General features: G+C 43.3%; 1 long non-coding RNA gene across 3 annotated transcripts in view; it reads right to left on the bottom strand.

Annotated features, from left to right (window-relative positions):
* The window catches only part of LOC128346860 (uncharacterized), a 29,025-nt gene extending 10,699 nt beyond the window's left edge, over nt 1-18,326 (bottom strand). Inside the window, exons 1-3 of one of the 3 annotated variants that reach the window (XR_008317247.1) lie at nt 18,181-18,326; nt 16,106-16,215; nt 502-577 (exon numbers count right to left, since the gene is read on the bottom strand). This is a non-coding gene — a long non-coding RNA (uncharacterized LOC128346860). The remainder of the gene's footprint in view (nt 1-501; nt 578-16,105; nt 16,216-18,180) is intronic. The other 2 variants (XR_008317248.1, XR_008317246.1) reach the window with 2 other exon arrangements.
* Nucleotides 18,327-18,619: the final 293 nt, after the last annotated feature.

The following is an 18,619-nucleotide window of genomic DNA, read 5'->3' as shown; positions in this document are numbered from 1 at the left end:
TCAGCAGAAAAGCAGTCCCAGTACATATTTTTAGAAATATAGCATTCTGTATTTATTAATTTTTGTTATTTTTTCTCCTTTCTGAGTCTCTGTGCATTGTGGGTTTGGTGGGTTTTTTTTGGCGGGGAATCTGGTCTAATCACAAGGGCTGGAATGGAAATGTATTACAATGAGACCCTTTCTATTGTAACAAGAGGCTCTGCATATACAACAATGCACTTTAAAGAATCTCAGTGTTCTAACAGGAGGAACAAGAAAGGTAATCTTTATGCACTGATGAAGTGACATTGATTTAGCAGAGATACATGAGCAGATACTAAATTTAATCAGGTTTTATGTAAATCAAACCCCTGGTGTACCATTTTAATGACAACTGAAAATAACTCACTCTCCTCAAGCAACACTTATTTCCATGAGCAACAGTCTCTCATCAAGCCAGCCAAGGTTTTGCACTAGACAATAGAGAAAATGTCAGCGCGATCAGTGGATCACACTGCCTACCAAGACACCACTTGTTTCTTCCACTATACGTAGTAAAGAGGGAAGTGCTGTGATTTTTCATTTTTCAAAGGATTTTCTGCTGGAAGAAAAGGTAAAAAAAGCCCACTATCAGAAGAACTGCAGAAGACTCAACAACATTGCAAAGAATGACACCTTTATTCTAGGAGGTCATTAATGTAAACATGTTATGACTTGGTGGAAAATTAAATTAATAAAATAAAATGTTATGGGTATCAGATGACCATATTTGAAAAGTCATGTATAATATAAAATGCCAGAAAAGAATTTAAAATGTTCTGTTTCTAGCTTCACAGATGGCTCCATACTCACACTTAAAGAAGCTACTGGCAGCTGCTATTAAGGTCTTCTTAGTACAGGCCATATTTTTGCGATACAGCCTTGGGACACTGCTACTTTCCAAGGCAGTTATAGGTATTCAAGATGGAACCCATTAGGAGGTGGTTGAGCCTTAGTTTCTGCTGTAGCAAAAACAATCTTTAACCCCAACCCCCCACCCCCAGCAAAAATGAATGGAGGTTTTTAAATAAACCAAGACCCACTGAACTGATCCTAAAACAAATAACAATGGATCTGAATGAGTCCAAAATGAAACAGAATGGGTTCCTGAAAATGAAAAGAGCTTCTAAAAAGGGACAAAAAATTGAAAAAATTGAAAAATTGAAAAAATGAAAAAAGGGGCAAAAAATTGGGACATGCCCCACATAGACACTGCCGTTTCCCTAGCTCTTTTCCTTGATTGGTGAGATCTTATAACAATCAGGTGGTTTATGAAATTTCTTGCAGTCAGGCTTAACTGTTAGAAAGCTTCCTCATAGGAGGAGAGCTGGTCTTGGGGTAGCAAGCATGAATTTTCCCTTTTGCTAAGCAGGGTCTGTCCTGGTTTGCATTTGAATGGTAGACTACGTGTGTGAGCACTGTAAGATATTTCCCTTAGTGGATGGGGCTGCTCTGGGAAGAGCATCTGCATGCTTGCATGCAGAAGGTACCTTCTCTGGCGTCTCTATGACAGGGCTGAGAGACCCCTATCTGCAACCTTGGAGAAGCTACTGCCAGTCTGGTTATACAATACTGAACTAATTGGACCAGTTGTCTGACTTGGTATAAGGCGACTTCCTATGTTTATATGTTCCTAGCTCTGTGTAAATCATCTAAGGGTAAAGTGAAATATAACACAAAATAAGTTATTGTATCACAACAAATATGTGGAAAAATATAATGGGAGCTCTTCAGAATAAATCAGGAACACACCCAATGAATCCAACATACTTGTGTAAGTTTGCAAATCCACAGTAGATGGGAATTCAGTCTTCATATAAGAGAAAATGTTAGAACCTGTTAGACAATAGATTCTGCCATGACATTTATGGTCCCAGTGAACCATCTCAGTGCACTGCAGTAATTAAAAACGCATTTCATAGGAGTGTATTATTCCTTGATTCACAATTACTGTGTCTTTCAAGAGCCTCCAGGACCCAGGAGTTATGAAAACACGACACTTCCTTTACTTGCACGATTCCTAACAAATCTTCAAAGGAGCTGTAAAATCTTTGTGAAGCATGCTGATAAGAATCATGAATAAAAAAGGACGATATGAGCATTTTAAGTGAAAATAATTAGGCCACAGTGGATGCTTTGAAAGATTTAAGAGCCATGCAAATATAAGAGAAATCCCCCCACCATTAACTAATGTACCAAAGAGCAATGTAAGTAGGAGAGAAACACTGCCTTAATTAATGTGCCAGAATACTAGATCTGCGAGGATTGAATCAGATTTCTCCCTGCATTCACTTGTTACACCAAATTCAACAACTTGGTTTTCATAATTTAAAAAAACCTCACTTTTAGAAAAGAAATAATATACTCTGGCACATGTCTGAAGCACTATGTGCCTTAGTGTGTGATAAACATGAACCTATAATGGTGCTTAAGAAGTCCAGATTTTTCTCTTGCTTTTTAAAATTATTTTCATCACTGTGTTGCTCCCATACTAGGAAGCAACATTTTTTTCTTTTCTTTTCTTTTCTTTTTTTTCCTTTTCTTTTTTCACTGAACATCTAGATGATGTATCATATAATTGCAATCCAGTGTTTTCAGTATTGCCCACCATGCCAAGCCTAAAGCTCAATTTTTTCTTAAAAAATTGTGTCAAATTTTGGGGAGGTATATTTATTTGTAATGGTGATTAAAAACAACAGAGGAGATAGTGAGTCCCCTTGGAAAACACCTCTTCTAATGCTAACCTGTCCAAGTGTCTTGCCATTGATTGTTAACTGTGTACTCCACATGCTCATTGCTTTTTAAAAAATAAATATCTGAATGTTTTTGCTGACACCAGTTGTTTCTAAACATTTTAGTATCCATGTGTGAGGCAATGAGTTGAAGGCTTTCTTGTAGTCAGTCCATGCAACACTCAGATTTGTTTTTCTTCTCTTGCAATTTTCTAAGATCATTTTGTCAATCTGGTCTTTTGTGCCTCTGGTGGTCGGGCAATTTCCTTTCTGTTCAACTGGAAGCTGTTTGTTAGTTAATAAGTGTTGCATCACTTCATCTGCTATTATTCCAGTTAATAATTTGAACCAGGGGCGTAGCAAGGTTGGAGTGGGCCCAGAGACAAGATTTTAAAATGCCCCCCCCCCCAAAGTCCAGGGCCTCCGCACACCCCAGGCCCCCAAGGATTTAAGTCTGATATTCCAAAATAAGTATGCTGCCTGGAAATACATTTCACTGAATACACACACACACATCACAATATATAGTGATATACATTGAGTACTATACATTTGTATTACTTTTAATGCCTAGAACACACCAGAAAGATGAATTATTAAAATGGGCCCCTCGCTGCAGATTAGCAAAGGAGACTTTCAACCATGCAGGGTGAACCTATGTTTGTTTTCTCAGAATTCTGAACAAATTCAGTCAAGTTTGATTGCAGGAGGTTTTTCACAGGAGGCTTTTAAAGCCCTTTAAGACACATCTCCTCTGGAATGGAGGTGCTGCATTCATATGTTGGCCAGATTTACCCTGAAGTCCCTGCAAGTTATTGGGGAGCAGTTCACACACAAGAAAAATAAAATAAAAGCACAAGACATGCTTCACAGTTCTCACTCAGACCTTCTGGGTTGCAAAACAACTTGAACATAAGTGCATTTATAAATGAATGAATGAATAAATAAAATTAATAAAATACTGTTCCAGAAGTTTTTGCAATTTTCTGCCATGAAACAAGCCACTTATAGGACTTTTTAGATAGTTTTTTTTAAGTCAGCAAATTTTCCAAGCTGTTTCAAAATAAATATTCAGAGACTTCTCGGTCCCCCCCCCCCCCATATCCAAGCCCTATGGCAAGCAGATCCCTATATATGGGGGGGGGGGGCGGGAAAGGTAACCACAAAAGGAGTTCACACTCTACCTGGCAAATGCTGGTCTGGGTTAAGCAGGGCAGCAGGGGGTCTTCTGCTGCAGAGAACACTCTGGCTGCCTCCTCCTTCCTGGCTGGCTTGGGCCCTACTCGAGTTCAGGCTTCACTGCGGCCTACACGGAGGCCTCCGTGGAAGCCCCGCCCACCCGCCGATCAGCTGAGAGGCGGGAGAAAAGGAGCTCTTTGCAGCTTGCCTGCTGCTTCGATTGCGGGCCAGCAGAACAAGCAGGAGAGACGGCGAAGAGGGCAAGTGGCTGAGAGGCTATGGGGCTGGGCAGGGGGCAATGGGGAGTCACATGAGGTGCCTCTGGGGTGCCCCTCCAGGCAGTGGGGCCCCCAGACAACTGTCTCCCCTTGCCCTATCATTGTTACGCGCCTGATTTGAACATGGTTGGCAGGCAGGTTATCAGTCTATAATTACTTGGAACTGCACCTTTTGCTGGGTCTTTCATTATGAGAAGAGTTTTCCCAATTGTTAGCCATTGTTCAATATCACCTCCTTGCAAAATGTGATTGAACTGTTTTGATAGTTGTTTATGAAGGCTTGTTAAGTGTTTAAGCCAAAAGCCATGCAGTTCGTCGTCGCCTGGTGCAGTCCAATTTTTAATTTTCTTTGCTCTTTCACTTATTAATTCTGGTGTTATTATTAGATCTTGCATTTGTTGGTTACATTTTTCAACGTCTTTCATCCAGCCTGCTTTTTTATTATAATCTATTGGATTGTCCCATAATTTCCCCCAGAATTGCACTGTTTCTTCTTTATTTGGTGTTTCTACCTTTCCTGCAGTTTCTCCTTCTATGCTTTGGTAGAAACGTCTCTGATTCGACTGGAATTGGAGATTCTGCCTGTGTTGTGTAATTCTGGCTTCGTGTTGTGTAATTCTGGCTAATCTTCTTTGACACTGCTGTTATTTGTTGCTTTATTATTTCCAGGACTTCTCTAATTTTCCTTGAATTTAGGTGGTATTTTATTATCAGATACTGTTTGGTGTTTTCATTCTTCAGCTTCTTGTCTTTCATATCTTTCAATTTACTAGCATCTGATCTAAGCCTGGAGATTTTATTTTCTAATCAAATCTTCCATTTAGGTGATGTACTACTCTTTTTTGACAGGTCCACTGATCTTATATCCGAACTCTTGTGTTGTTATTGTTGCTGCACTGTACATTAGTTGGTTTGTTTCTTGCAAATTATTGGTTGTTATTTCTGCAAGTGTGCAGCATTGACATCTTTTAATGCCTGAGCGAGTTGTTTTTTGGCAACTGTTTTTAGAGCTGGAAGTCGAACCCTGGTTGTTTTTTGTTTCATGTGCTCAGTTATTTTTTGCTTTAGTTCTTGTTGCTTTTCTGTTAAACGACATTTGGGTTTTTGAGGTGAAGGCAAAGGGGAGGTTGCCTGGTTTTGATTTTGAAACAGTTCAGCAACAGTGGCATCCTCGATTTCCAATACCTCCTCCACCTGTGCCTGAGCAACTTCTTCAGTTGGTGGTAATTCTTCTTCCATATCTTGAGCTTGTGTTGCTCTTTGCAGTTCTTCCAGCTCAACCTCTGTGAATACTTTATTTCTTATTATGAATCTTCTCTGGTCTGCTAGCCTTTGTTCTGTTATTTCTGTATCTGGATGCTTCTTTTTCCAAATTTGGTTCATTTTTTAAAATAACCTCTTCTAGTTGGACTAGACTTGTAATAGCAGATCATTATTTCCTTGTTGGCGTTTTTCGTATATATTTTTTGGTTAAGCGACATTTCTTCCAATAACCTTGCAGTCTGCAGCCCTGGTTGCTCAACTGAAGATCCTGAGTCCTGTAGCCCACATGCCACCAGATGTCCAGGGACTCCAGCACCTGGCACGGTCCTTGTTGACCCGGGCGACAACCGATCCGGTATAGATTTATTAAAGTTCCGTCTCACCATATTGTTGATGGGAGAGGCACTCTTTGTCTGGCTCCTCCGGTGAGACCTGTCCAGGTTGGACCTCTGGCATAGCTCTCACCTTCCTCAGAGCACACAAGCCCCAGAACCACGCCAAGGTAGTGCCTCACTTGGGGCACCGGTCCCAGTACCGGTCCCAGTACAGATCCCTGGGGGACTCCACTTCTTAATTCCCCCCATTGTGAAAACTCTCCATTTATACCTACCCTCTGTTTCCTGTCCTTCAACCAGTTAGCAATCCACACATGTACTTGTCCCCTTATCCCATGACTGCTACGTTTTCTCAGGAGTTTTTGCTGAGGAACTTTGTCAAAAGCTTTTTGGAAGTCCCGGTATACTAGGTCAACTGGATCACCTTGATCCACACACTTGTTGACACTCTCAAAGAAGTCCAAAAGGTTTGTGAGGCAAGATTTACCTTTGCAGTAGCCATGCTGGTTCTTCCCCAGCAGGGCCTGTTCTTCTATGTGCTTTACATTTTTTTCTTTGAGGATGCTTTCCATCAATTTGCCTTGAATGGACGTTAAGCTAACTGGCCTGTAATTTCCCAGATCACCCTTGGATCCTTTTTTGAAAAGCGGTGTTACATTGGCTACTTTCCAGTCCTCTGGTACAGAGCCTGATTGCAGGAATAAGTTATATATTTTGTCAAGAAGGTCGGCAATTTCACATTTGAGTTCTTTGAGAACTCTTGGATGGATGCCATCTGGCCCTGGCACTTTGTTAGTTTTCAGTTTTTCCAGACAGTTTAGAACATCATCTCTTGTCACTTCTATCTGGCTAAGTTCTATCTGGCTCACTTCTTTAGCCTCCACCCCTGAAAAGCCTGGTTCAGGAACAGGTGTATGCTCAGTATCCTCTGCCGTGAAGATGGACACAACAAACTCATTAGGCTTCTCTGCAACCTCCATATCCTCCTTAATAATCCCTTTCACTCCCTCATTGTCTAATGGTCCAACAGCCTCCCTGGCATTTTTCCTGCTTCTGATGTATTTAAATAAGTTTTTGTTATTCCCTTTGATGCTTTTAGCTAAATGTTCCTCACACTCCTTTTTTGCCTCCCTTATTATCACCTTGCGTTTCTTTTCCCACTTTGCATTTCACTGCCACACTCAACTTTAGCTGAATTTTTGTAATTGTTTTTATCTGCCGTGTTTGACTTTACTCTGCATTGTTAAAAAAATGTTTTCTTTGGCTCAGTGAGTGACTAAAGTTTTGATAAACTACTTAACTATGTTGCTTTCCCCCCACCCTTTTTACATGTATATCCCGCTCTTCCTCCAAGGAGCCCAGAGTGGTGTTCTACATACTTAAGTTTCTCTTCACAACAACCCTGTGAGGTAGGTTAGGCTGAGAGAGAAGTGACTGGCCCATCGTCACCCAGCAAGTCTCATGGCTGAACGGGGATTTGAACTTGGGTCTCCCCAGTCCTAGTTCAGCACTCTAACCACTACACCACGCTGACTGAAGTAAAGAGACATTGATTTGTGAAAGATTACTGTAAAGAGCAGTACAAAATATTGATAAAACTTCACATAAAAGATGGCCGTATGTTATGATTTCTGACCTTGAAGATGAAATATTTTTTTCAATCATTCCTTTTGTTGCAGCTATTTATAAGAAATTATAGGCAGTGGAACTGTTGTTTTTTACCTTAAAAAATCTAGAAGAAAACTTTTTAAAATTTAAATAAATATTAAGGTATAAGTAAATAATTTGCTTGAGTCTTAATGTCTTGTCAGTTAAGCAATGGAGTTGGCGGGGGCGGGGGCACCACTGTTGGGCTGTGCTTAGGGCATCAATTGCCCTTAATCTGGCCCTGAAGTGCCGTGATCAGGAGCAATCCCAGTGCTCCACATGAAGAGCCCAACCCAGGCTTGTGTAAATTGCTTCAATGTCTGAATATAGTCTATGCACCATAGCCAAAATGGTGCAATTAATTTTTTTCTGGTGAAGATTTTCAGGTGATCTCCCCCCCCCCCGCCTGTGAATTTAATGAGAGGGGTGGGGTTTTTTGTGGGGGGGTTGGCCTATGCATGCAGACTGTATCCAGACTTTTTGTCCCTACATGAATATAGAGGACCAGCAGCTACAAGGACCTCAGGGCAAGCACCATTTGCTTATATCCACATGATGGGCTGGTTGCGGGGGAAATATCATTCAGTCCAGAATGAGCTTTGACACTGGAACTTGATAGTTATTATTTAGAACAATAAAAGTGAATTGAATATTAGATGATGATGATGATGATGATTATATTTTGTTATTAATAATGTTATTCTTGTTATTTTATTATTCATAATAATATTTTATTATATTATTATTTTCAGCAAAAAGGCTCCATGTAGTATAACTTTAAAGAAATGATATAGTATAAGAAATGATGTAGTATAACTTTAAAGAAATGAAAAAAGTTCCCATCCTCAAGAGGCCCCCAATCTAAATACGTGTGTGTGTGTGCGCACGCACGCACACACACACACACATAAAACACCAGCAGCGGCTGTGGAGAGGGTTGAATTGTATCCAGTGTTCTTCCCCTTCTAAATATAAGCGAACCACCACTTTAAAAGGAGTGCAAATAGGGAGGAAATTAGCAGGGAAATAGGTTGATTATTTTAATTCCTCTATTTTATATCCTAGGAAATGTGGCCTGAATTATATCATAATGCTGGGCGGGGGGTGGGGGGAGAAATTATATTTCTGGTTAACTCTCCTCTTGCTGCTCCTGATCAGAAAAATGCAATGAAAATATATGTTAAAAGTCCTTGAAATGTGTCTTTTTTTCCAAATTAATTCACATTAATATAATGTGAATATGCCTCAGGCTGGTTGAGTTCACCTTTGCTTTATTAAAGGTCCACCTGGGATCAACTAACTGCACTGTGGAATATTGATTTAGTCATTTGAATTAATGTAATTTTCAGTTTTCTCTCCTTATTTAATGTACAGCAGGACTTCAGTGACCCAGTCAATAAGATCAATAGTCCTCACATGATGCTCACTCTGAAGCAGCAGTTGACTTACCTCTGCCCTTCTGTCGGCTTGTTTCAGTGTGAAGCCAAAGATAGCTATATCATCATCTGAGCTACCCATGATAGGTTTGGAGATATCCTGCTGTGTGTCTTAGCTAGTACTGTAAAATATGTCTTAGCTAGTACTGTAATGATATTCTCAGCTAGTTCTGATATAGAATATCACATTTGTTACTACCAATTTTAGGAAGCCTTGTCTACTTTCCCTAGTTTTAAATACACCCAGAAGCCACAAGAAGAATCCATTCCTGTATTTCCTGCCATTCTAACTACTGGAACAAAGACAAAAGTATGCTTGTAAAGTATGCAGAATAGAAACTTCTCCTGTGATTTCAAACAATCTTTACCCAGGATGAGGAACAGAGAAAACTTCTTTTGCACTGTAGGGGAAGAATGGCAGTTCAGTCCTCAAATAGCAAAGCAAAACCAGTTTGGTGAGAAAGCAGCAAAGCAAGAGGTACTGAGACAGTTCTAGTATTGAAGAACTACAACGATTTGTTTAAAGAAAAGGTTACAAACAAATGTGAAAAAGCCTGCAGCTGAATTTCAGCTGTAGCTCATGGCTGAAGAGAGACACCAAAGCAAACAGCCATTTCTGGAGAGACAAAATGGAGAATGGCACAGGGAGAACAAAGAGGGGAGGAGTCCGGCACTTTTATCCATGACCCTACACCCCCCACCTGTGGTCACCATGAGACATTACAGCTGAGCACTGATGCTGCCAGGGTCTTAGCTGCAACATGCACCACTCTGGCAGTTGGAAGGCAACTCTGCAAAATAAGTTAAGGCCTGAGAGCATAGCAAACAGGGATAGCAAACAGGACATAGGAGTTTTGCAGGAGTTTAGTGGGAAGTGTGCGGGGGAGTTTGGATTACAAGGAACCTGGTGGAGAAGAGAACGTAAGTACATATTCCTCCCTTGTATCCCTCATATTCTTGGGAAAGACTGTTTGGACAGTTAAATAGCTGACTATTACAGCTGAGACCTATCCTTCTAATAAACAGATAATAAACTACTTACAATAAACTATCTCTGAATACTGTAAACAGCCAACAAGACAGTATGGAGATAGAAAGTCAGCAGGGGAAGGGGCACTTCCCAGTGTGTTGCACAGAGTGCCACATGTATGACTATTTGCCCCATGGGCAGAAGTCATGGGTGTGTGCTCGGTGCAAGGACCTCCTGGCCCTCAGGGAACAAATCCATTCATTTGAGACCAAGGTGGCAGATCTGGAGAAGCTCAGAGAGACAGAGAGGCATGTGGATGAGACCTTCAGGGATGTGATAGAGGCATCCCACTCCAGGGCTGGTAGCTCCTCTGCTGTCAGGGAGAATGAAGGTCTTGGGCAAGGAGGACATCAGTCTGAGGAAGAGGGAAAAGCTCCTTTAGAAGGGACCCCTTCCGTGGATGATAAGCCCATATCCTCTCGCATGGGGGATACTCCTCTGGGGGGTGGGGGCCTCCTTGTAGTTGGTGATTCAATCATTAGAGGTATAGAGAGATGGGTTTGTGACCCACGTGCTGACCGCACGGTGAGTTGCCTGCCTGGTGCAAAGGTTGCAGACATCAAGCAGCATCTAGACAGGCTCCTAGGCAGTGCTGGGGAGGAGACAGCTGTCGTGGTGCACGTTGGCACCAACGATGTGGGGAAATGTAGTTGGGAGGTCCTGGAAGCCAAATTTAGGCTGATAGGTAGTGTATTGAAGTCCAGGACCCCCAAGGTAGCATTCTCAGAAATGCTACCTGTTCCACGTGCAGGTACAGTGAGACAGGCAGAGCTGAGGGGTTTCAATGCGTGGATGAGACGTTGGTGCCGGGAGAAGGGGTTTAGATTTGTTAGGCACTGGGACACATTTGGGGGCAAGCAAGGCCTGTACAAAAGGGACGGGCTGCACTTGAACCAAGATGGAACCAGACTGCTGGAGCTTAAAATCAAAAAGGTTGCAGAGCAGCTTTTAAAATGACACCTGGGGAACAGCCGACGGGAGCTGGGCAGTATCCCGTTTGGCAAAAGCCATCCCTTAAAGTGCGAGGGTGCAATGAATTCAGATAAAACAGAAGGGACAGTGCAGAACCGCATAGAGAACAGACAGGAGCCTGTGCCAGCAGGTCAAAGAGTCATAAGAATAGCATACTTCAGGGGAGAGATTCAGAGTATAGGTGCTTATATGCTAATACTAGAAGCCTCCGAGCCAAGATGGGTGAGCTGGAGTGCTTGGTTGCTAATGCAGATATAGATATAGTGGGCATAACAGAAACATGGTGGAACAGTGAGAACCAGTGGGACACAGTTATCCCTGGGTATAAACTCTACAGAAAGGACAGGGAGGGGTGCCTTGGAGGTGGAGTAGCACTGTATGTTAAAGTAGGAATAGAATCTAACAAGCTTGAAAACCTAGGTGGGCTGGAGTCCTCCACAGAAACCCTGTGGGTGACTATACAAGGCCGGAAAGGGAACGTGCTACTGGGGATATGCTATCGCCCTCCGGATCAAAACATCAACAGTGACTGGAAGTTGCAGGAAGAAATCAGGGAGGCGTCAAGGAGAGGCAGGGCTGTAATTATGGGTGACTTCAATTACCCACACATAGACTGGGTAAATTCACAGTCAGGTCAGGACAAAGAGGTCAAATTTCTAGATACGCTAAATGACTGTGCCCTAGAACAGTTGGTCATGGAACTGACCAGAGAAAAGGCGACCTTGGACCTAATTCTGAGTGACACCCAGGACCTGGTGCTTGACATCAGTGTCATCGACCCTTTAGGGAACAGTGACCACAGTGCAATCACATTCAGCTTACATGTGGGGAGAGAATAACCAAGGATGTCTAACACGGACATTTTGAATTTCAGAAGAGGAAACTTCTCCAAAATGTGGAGTACGGTGAAAAGAAAGCTGAAAGGGAAATCCAGGAGAGTCACTTCACTCCAGAGTGCATGGAGTTTACTCAAAACCACAATACTAGAAGCCCAGTTAGACTGTATACCCAAAAGGAGGAAAGATACCACTAAGTCCAGGAGGATGCCAGCATGGCTCACGGGTACCGTCAAAGAAGCCATAAAAGGGAAGAAGACTTCCTTCTGAAATTGGAAGGTCTGTCTAAATGAAGAGAACAGAAAGGAACACAAACTCTGGCAAAAGAAATGCAAGGTGACAATAAGGGAGGCAAAAAGAGAGTTTGAGGAACATTTAGCCAAAAGTATCAAGGAAAATAACAAAAACTTCTTTAAGTACATCAGAAGCAGGAAACCTGCCAGGGAGGTGGTTGGACCATTAGACAATGACGGAGTGAAAGGGATTATTAAGGAGGATATGGAGGTTGCAGAGAAGCTGAATGAGTTCTTTGCATCTGTCTTCATGGCTGAGGATATTGAGCATATACCTGTTCCTGAACCAGGCTTTTTAGGGATGCAGGCTAGAGAGCTGAATCAGATTGTAGTTACAAGAGAAGATGTACTAAACTGTCTGTAAAAACTGTAAGCTAACAAATCACCAGGGCTGGATGGTATCCATCCAAGAGTCCTCAAAGAACTCAAATGTGAAATTGCCGACCTCCTTGCTAAAATTTCCAACTTATCCCTGAAATCGGGCTCTGTACCAGAGGACTGGAGAGTAGCAAATGTAACACCGATTTTCAAAAAGGGACCCAGGGGCGATCCAGGAAATTACAGGCCAGTTAGCCTAATGTCCGTTCCAGGCAAATTGATGGAAAGCATCCTCAAGGATAAAATTGTAAAGCACCTAGAAGAACAGGCCCTGCTGGGAGTGAGCCAGCATGGCTACTGAAAAGCTAAATCTTGCCTCACCAACCTTTTGGACTTCTTTGAGGGTGTCAACGAGTGTGTGGATCAAGGTGATCCAGTTGACATAGTATACCGGGACTTCCAAAAAGCTTTTGACAAAGTTCCTCATCAAAGACTCCTGAGGAAACTTAGCAGTCATTGGATAAGGGGACAGGGACATGTGTGGATTGCTAACTGGCTGAAAGACAGGAAACAGAGGGTAGGTATAAATGGAGAGTTTTCACAATGGAGGGAAGGAAGAAGTGGAGTCCCCCAGGGAACTGTACTGGGACCGGTGCTTTTTAATTTATTAATAAATGATCTAGAAGCAGGGGTAAGTAGGGAGGTGGCCAAATTCGCAGATGATACCAAACTCTTCCGGGTAGTGAAATCCAAAACGGATTGTAAGGAGCTTCAAAAGGATCTCTCCAAACTGGATCAGTGGGCAACAAAATGGCAAATGCAGTTCAGTGTTAGCAAGTGTAAAGTGATGCACATTGGGATGAAAAACCCCAACTTCAAGTATATGCTGATGGGACCCGAGCTGTCAGTGACTGACCAGGAGAGGGATCTTGGTGTTGTGGTGGACAGCTCGTTGAAAGTGCCGACTCAATGTGCGGCAGCTGTGAAAAAGGCAAATTCAATGCTAGGGATTGTTAGAAAGGGGATTGGAAATAAAATGGCCCTTATAAAAAACTAATGTGTAACCACACTTGGAGTACTGTGTACAATTCTGGTCACCACATCTTAAAAAGGATATTGTAGAACTGGAAAAGGTGCAGAAGAGGGCAACCAAGATGACCAGGGGCCTAGAGCACCTTTCTTATGAGGCAAGACTACAACACCTGGGGCTTTTTAGCTTAGAAAAAAGACGACTGCGGGGAGACCTGATAGAGTTCTACAAAATCATGCATGGTTTGGAGAATTTGGAGAGAGAGAAATTCTTTTCTCTCTCACATAACACTAGAACTAGGGGTCACTCCATGAAATTGATTGCCAGGAGGTCTAGGACCAACAAACGGAAGTACTTTTTCACATAACGCATGATCCACTTGTCGAACTCTCTGCAACAGGACGTAGTGACAGCCAACAACCTGGATGGTTTTAAGAGGGGTTTGGATAACTTCATGGAGGAGAGGTCCATCAATGGCTACTAGTCGGAGGGCTGTGGGCCACCTCCAGTCTCAAAAGGCAGGATGGCTCTGAGAACCACTTGCAGGGGAGTAATGGCAGGAGAGAGGGCATGCCCTCAACTCCTGCTTGTGGCTGCCAGCAGCATCTTGTGGGCCACTGTGAGAAACAGGATGCTGGACTAGATGGGCCTTGGGCCTGATCCAGCAGGGCTGTTCTTATGTTCTTATGTTCTAATATATCCTGTTTTGTGGTAAGAAGGTAGTGGTGTTGGGCTACATTTGGACTTTTGACATTTAGTGGTAAGAAAAATAAAATAAAATCCATCCACCTTGCCTGCAATGTGTTGCCACATTGATCCATTTGTAGCCCTTAGCATACAGCCTTAGATGTCTTGATTAGTTGCTTCGAATTCTGATATGGGAAAATGGGCAGAAACCTATCAGAATTTCTTCATCTTTCACTCAAGCAGCAGCAACCCCTGCTGCATCAACCAGTGCTGTCTCTAGCTTTAGTAGGACCTAGTGCAAAAATAGTTTACATGATGGATCAATATCGTTCTGGCCCAGTGGGAAGCAGAAGAGTCTCTTTTGTGGGGCTACAGTGTGCCCCTGCTGCATAGCCATGAGGTCCTGGGTGACTGCACCCCTACCTCCCTTCAGACAGTGTTGTAGTATGAACTAACACTCACACCTAACTTGCTAAAAGGGATGCAGGGCTGTAGCAGATTAAGAGCCTTTGTCTCAGAGCAAGTGCACATGAGGTGAAGAAAAATGCTGAATCATCCCCTCTGTGCTTCCCTAGCAAGGCTCTTCCCTGAACTTTCCTGTATCTCTGGTAGTTTCAAAAATGGCTGCCACCCCCCGCCCTTTTATCTCAGAGTTTGACCCACCCTTGGCTGTGGTGGAAATTCCAGGGAAACTCTCCTCCTTTTGCTATGGGAAAAATACTCAAAAATCCTCCATGTGTAAGCCTACCTGTGGTGAGAAAACTGGTAGCTGAAGACCCAGCCTGAGGCGTGTTTGCACCAGAGAGGGGAAAAACCCTTTTAGCCTCTGCTTTCTCCTGAGCCAAAAGATTCACCCAGAGAGGCTTGTAAAATGCAAAGAATAAAAAGAAAGACAAAGCTTTATTCACTTGCTACAAACTGTTTCAGTCTGAGGCTCCCTCAGCTTTTAGTTACAGGTAAAAATACCCAGTGGTTACAATAATACTTCAAAAAGCACCCCAGTTGCAAGGAACAGGGATGTAGGAAAATATAAAGGCACCTTTAAAAGCTTACAGTCTTTTGCAACACTCTGGCTGGATGGGTGAAGGCTAGTGTTTCTTAATTTAGTTACATTACAGATAAACAATAATGGACCAGTATCAGGAAAATGCAAAACAGACACACAAGAAACTGAAAATCTGACGCAAAGTCTGACTAAACAAACTTTCCCTAGACAAAACTTCCCAAAGCCAAAAGCCCTGGCTTCATTGCCTTGAACTCATCCAAACTCCGGGAGAGGATTCAAGTTTCCAGCCCTCCTGGCTTCCCAGGATTTGCAGATAGATTTTCCTGCAGCCAGAAGTCATGGCTGGGGATGTGCATGGTCCAGACTAGTCCGGACCGGCACTGAGGGGGGGTCTCCCTTTAAGGGCGGGGGGGAGTAGAACTTACTCCTCCCGCCGCTTTCCCCCCTCCGGCGCTGTGTTTTTATGCGAAGATTTTGGGGCAGCAACGTTCTTTGCTGCTGCCCCTGCCCCCATTGTCGCCCGGCAGTCTTCCTCAGAGTAGTACGCATGCGTGCATGGCGGTGCGTGGGGCAGCGCGCGTGCATGTGTACTACTCTGAGGAAGACTGCCGGGCGACAACAGGGGCAGGGGCGGCAGCAAAGAACGCTACCGCCCCAAAATCTTCGCATAAAAACACAGTGCCGGAGGGGGGAAAGCGGCGGGAGGGGTAAGTTCTACCCCCCGCCCTTAAAGGGAGACCCCCCCCGGTGCCAGTCCGGACCATGCACATCCCTACTCATGGCTTCGTTTCCTCCTCTGCACTTCCAGCCAGCTGCTTCTAACAAAGAAACCTTCTCTTTCTCCTCATGGCTCTCTAGGTCCCACCCACCTGGTGTGCTGATTGGCTGAGCTCTGGAGTTCACCAGCCTATCAGTCAGGACAGGGTTCCCTTCCAATTCACTCTTTAGGGGAGGGGTGGCTGATCACTACTATTCTCAAGCAAACAGCCTTTTCGATTCCATTCCCACAGCAGCACTGAGCTGCCTGCAATCTACATAGACAAACCTTGAAGGAAGGAAGTTCTCTTCTCCACGCTCTGCTGTTGTAGGTGCTGATACTGGTCGACATCAAGAGCAGCCTTTCAATAGCAGGAAAGGAAGATGTTTTTGTCCTAGCTGGGGCAATAACAACAGTAAAGCAAAAAATCCCTACCTTCCAGTGCATTTGTCATACCCTTGGTTGAAATTGTTGGACACAGTTGGAACTGGAAAATGAATGTTTGTCTATCAAGAGCACAGAGCTAACTGTGCATTTGATAAACAGCACCACATGCTTAAGTCTCATCCCGATGAGGTAGATCGTAACTGCAGACAGAGGTTCCGGCAGTCTGTCTGAATGACAATTAGGAGTTTCCGCTGACTTAGAAATTTCTCTCCCCCGCTTTCTTTGCTTTATTAAACTTCAACTGAAGAATAAATACAGCTTAATATAATCAATATGGGGGGGGGGGGACACACACTCTCACAAAGGGAATCTTAACCATTAACATAATAAATCACTATTGTATTCCACACCCACACCCACCCCCGGCAAAACACCCCAACACTTTAAAGTCATCGAAAAGATTGATACTGATTGCATTAAAGATCTTTGGAATAATGAACTTCAGTATCTTATTCTTCCAAACCAATTGCAAGCTGTCTTGAAGGCAGTGAAGCATTCCCTTTTGGATCTTAAAACGAGATTAATACAACAAACTTTTATTTCATATTTATTGTTTAATAAAGGCTGGTTGCAGACTTCTTGTTGTTGGATGTGTAATTTGGATGTGAGAACACTTACATATATGGTCTGGTCTTGTCATGTCAGTGTTCCATTTTGGCTTGAAGTTCATAGGATTACAAAAATGACTTTAGAGTGATCATTGTCGGTTAAATATGTTCATGTTCTTTCGGGTTGTCTTTCTAGTATATGGAATTTATCTTTATATTAACAATTAAGGACTCTTTGAGCTTGTAGAGTTGCTAAAAGGATTATTACGCAACACTGGAAGTACAAATTATTCCAGATCTAAAACTTTGAATAACTTACTAACATGTGTGTTCCCTGTCTGTATTTGACGTGGTTAAAAAAGATAATATGTGTATACAATGAATCCATAAATGTTTTAATATTATCTCATCTCACAAATACAGTATATATTTAAAAGTCACAACCTATTAATAAAAACTATTCTTGTCACAGCCACCTAATGGTGCAGTGGGAAATGACTTGCCTAGCAAGCATGAGGTTGCCGGTTCCAGGGGCGTAGCAAGGTTGGAGTGGGCCCAGAGACAAGATTTTAAAATGGGCCCCCCCAAAGTCCAGGGCCTCCGCACACCCCAGGCCCCCAAGGATTTAAGTCTGATATTCCAAAATAAGTATGCTGCCTGCAAATACATTTCACTGAATACACACACACACGTCACAATATATAGTGATATACATTGAGTACTATACATTTGTATTACTTTTAATGCCTAGAACACACTAGAAAGATGAATGATTAAAATGGGCCCCTCGCTGCAGATTAGCGAAGGAGACTTTCAACCATGCAGGGTGAACCTATGTTTGTTTTCTCAGAATTCTGAACAAATTCAGTCAAGTTTGATTGCAGGAGGTTTTTCACAGGAGGCTTTTAAAGCCCTTTAAGACACATCTCCTCTGGAATGGAGGTGCTGCATTCACATGTTGGCCAGATTTACCCTGAAGTCCCTGCAAGTTATTGGGGAGCAGTTCACACACAAGAAAAATAAAATAAAATAAAAGCACAAGACATGCTTCACAGTTCTCACTCAGACCTTCTGGGCTGCAAAACAACTTGAACATAAGTGCATTTATAAATGAATGAATGAATAAATAAAATTAATAAGATACTGTTCCAGAAGTTTTTGCAATTTTCTGCCATGAAACAAGCCACTTATAGGACTTTTTAGATAGTTTTTTTTAAGTCAGCAAATTTTCCAAGCTGTTTCAAAATAAATATTCAGAGACTTCTCAGTCCCTCCCCCCCCCATATCCAAGCCCTATGGCAAGCAGATCCCTATATATGGGGGGGGGGGGGCGGGAAAGGTAACCACAAAAAGGAGTTCACACTCTACCTGGCAAATGCTGGTCTGGGTTAAGCAGTGCAGCAGGGGGTCTTCTGCTGCAGAGAACACTCTGGCTGCCTCCTCCTTCCTGGCTGGCTTGGGCCCTACTCGAGTTCAGGCTTCACTGCGGCCTACACGGAGGCCTCCGTGGAAGCCCCGCCCACCCGCCGATCAGCTGAGAGGCGGGAGAAAAGGAGCTCTTGGCAGCTTGTCTGCTGCTTCCATTGCCGGCCTGGAGAACAAGCAGGAGAGACGGCGAAGAGGGCAAGTGGCTGAGGGGCCTTGGGGCTGGGCAGGGGGCAATGGGGAGTCATGTGAGGTGCCCCTGGGGTGCCCCTCCAGGCAGTGGGGCCCCCAGACAACTGTCTCCCCTTGCCCTATCATTGTTACGCGCCTGGCCGGTTCGAATCCCCACTACAGTTCGAATCCCCGCTGAAAGGCATCATCT

The sequence above is a fragment of the Hemicordylus capensis genome, chromosome 2 (assembly GCF_027244095.1).
Source record: "Hemicordylus capensis ecotype Gifberg chromosome 2, rHemCap1.1.pri, whole genome shotgun sequence".
NCBI lineage: Eukaryota > Metazoa > Chordata > Lepidosauria > Squamata > Cordylidae > Hemicordylus > Hemicordylus capensis.
Note: the sequence above shows the minus strand (reverse complement) of the source record. Positions and strands in the feature narration are given on the sequence as shown.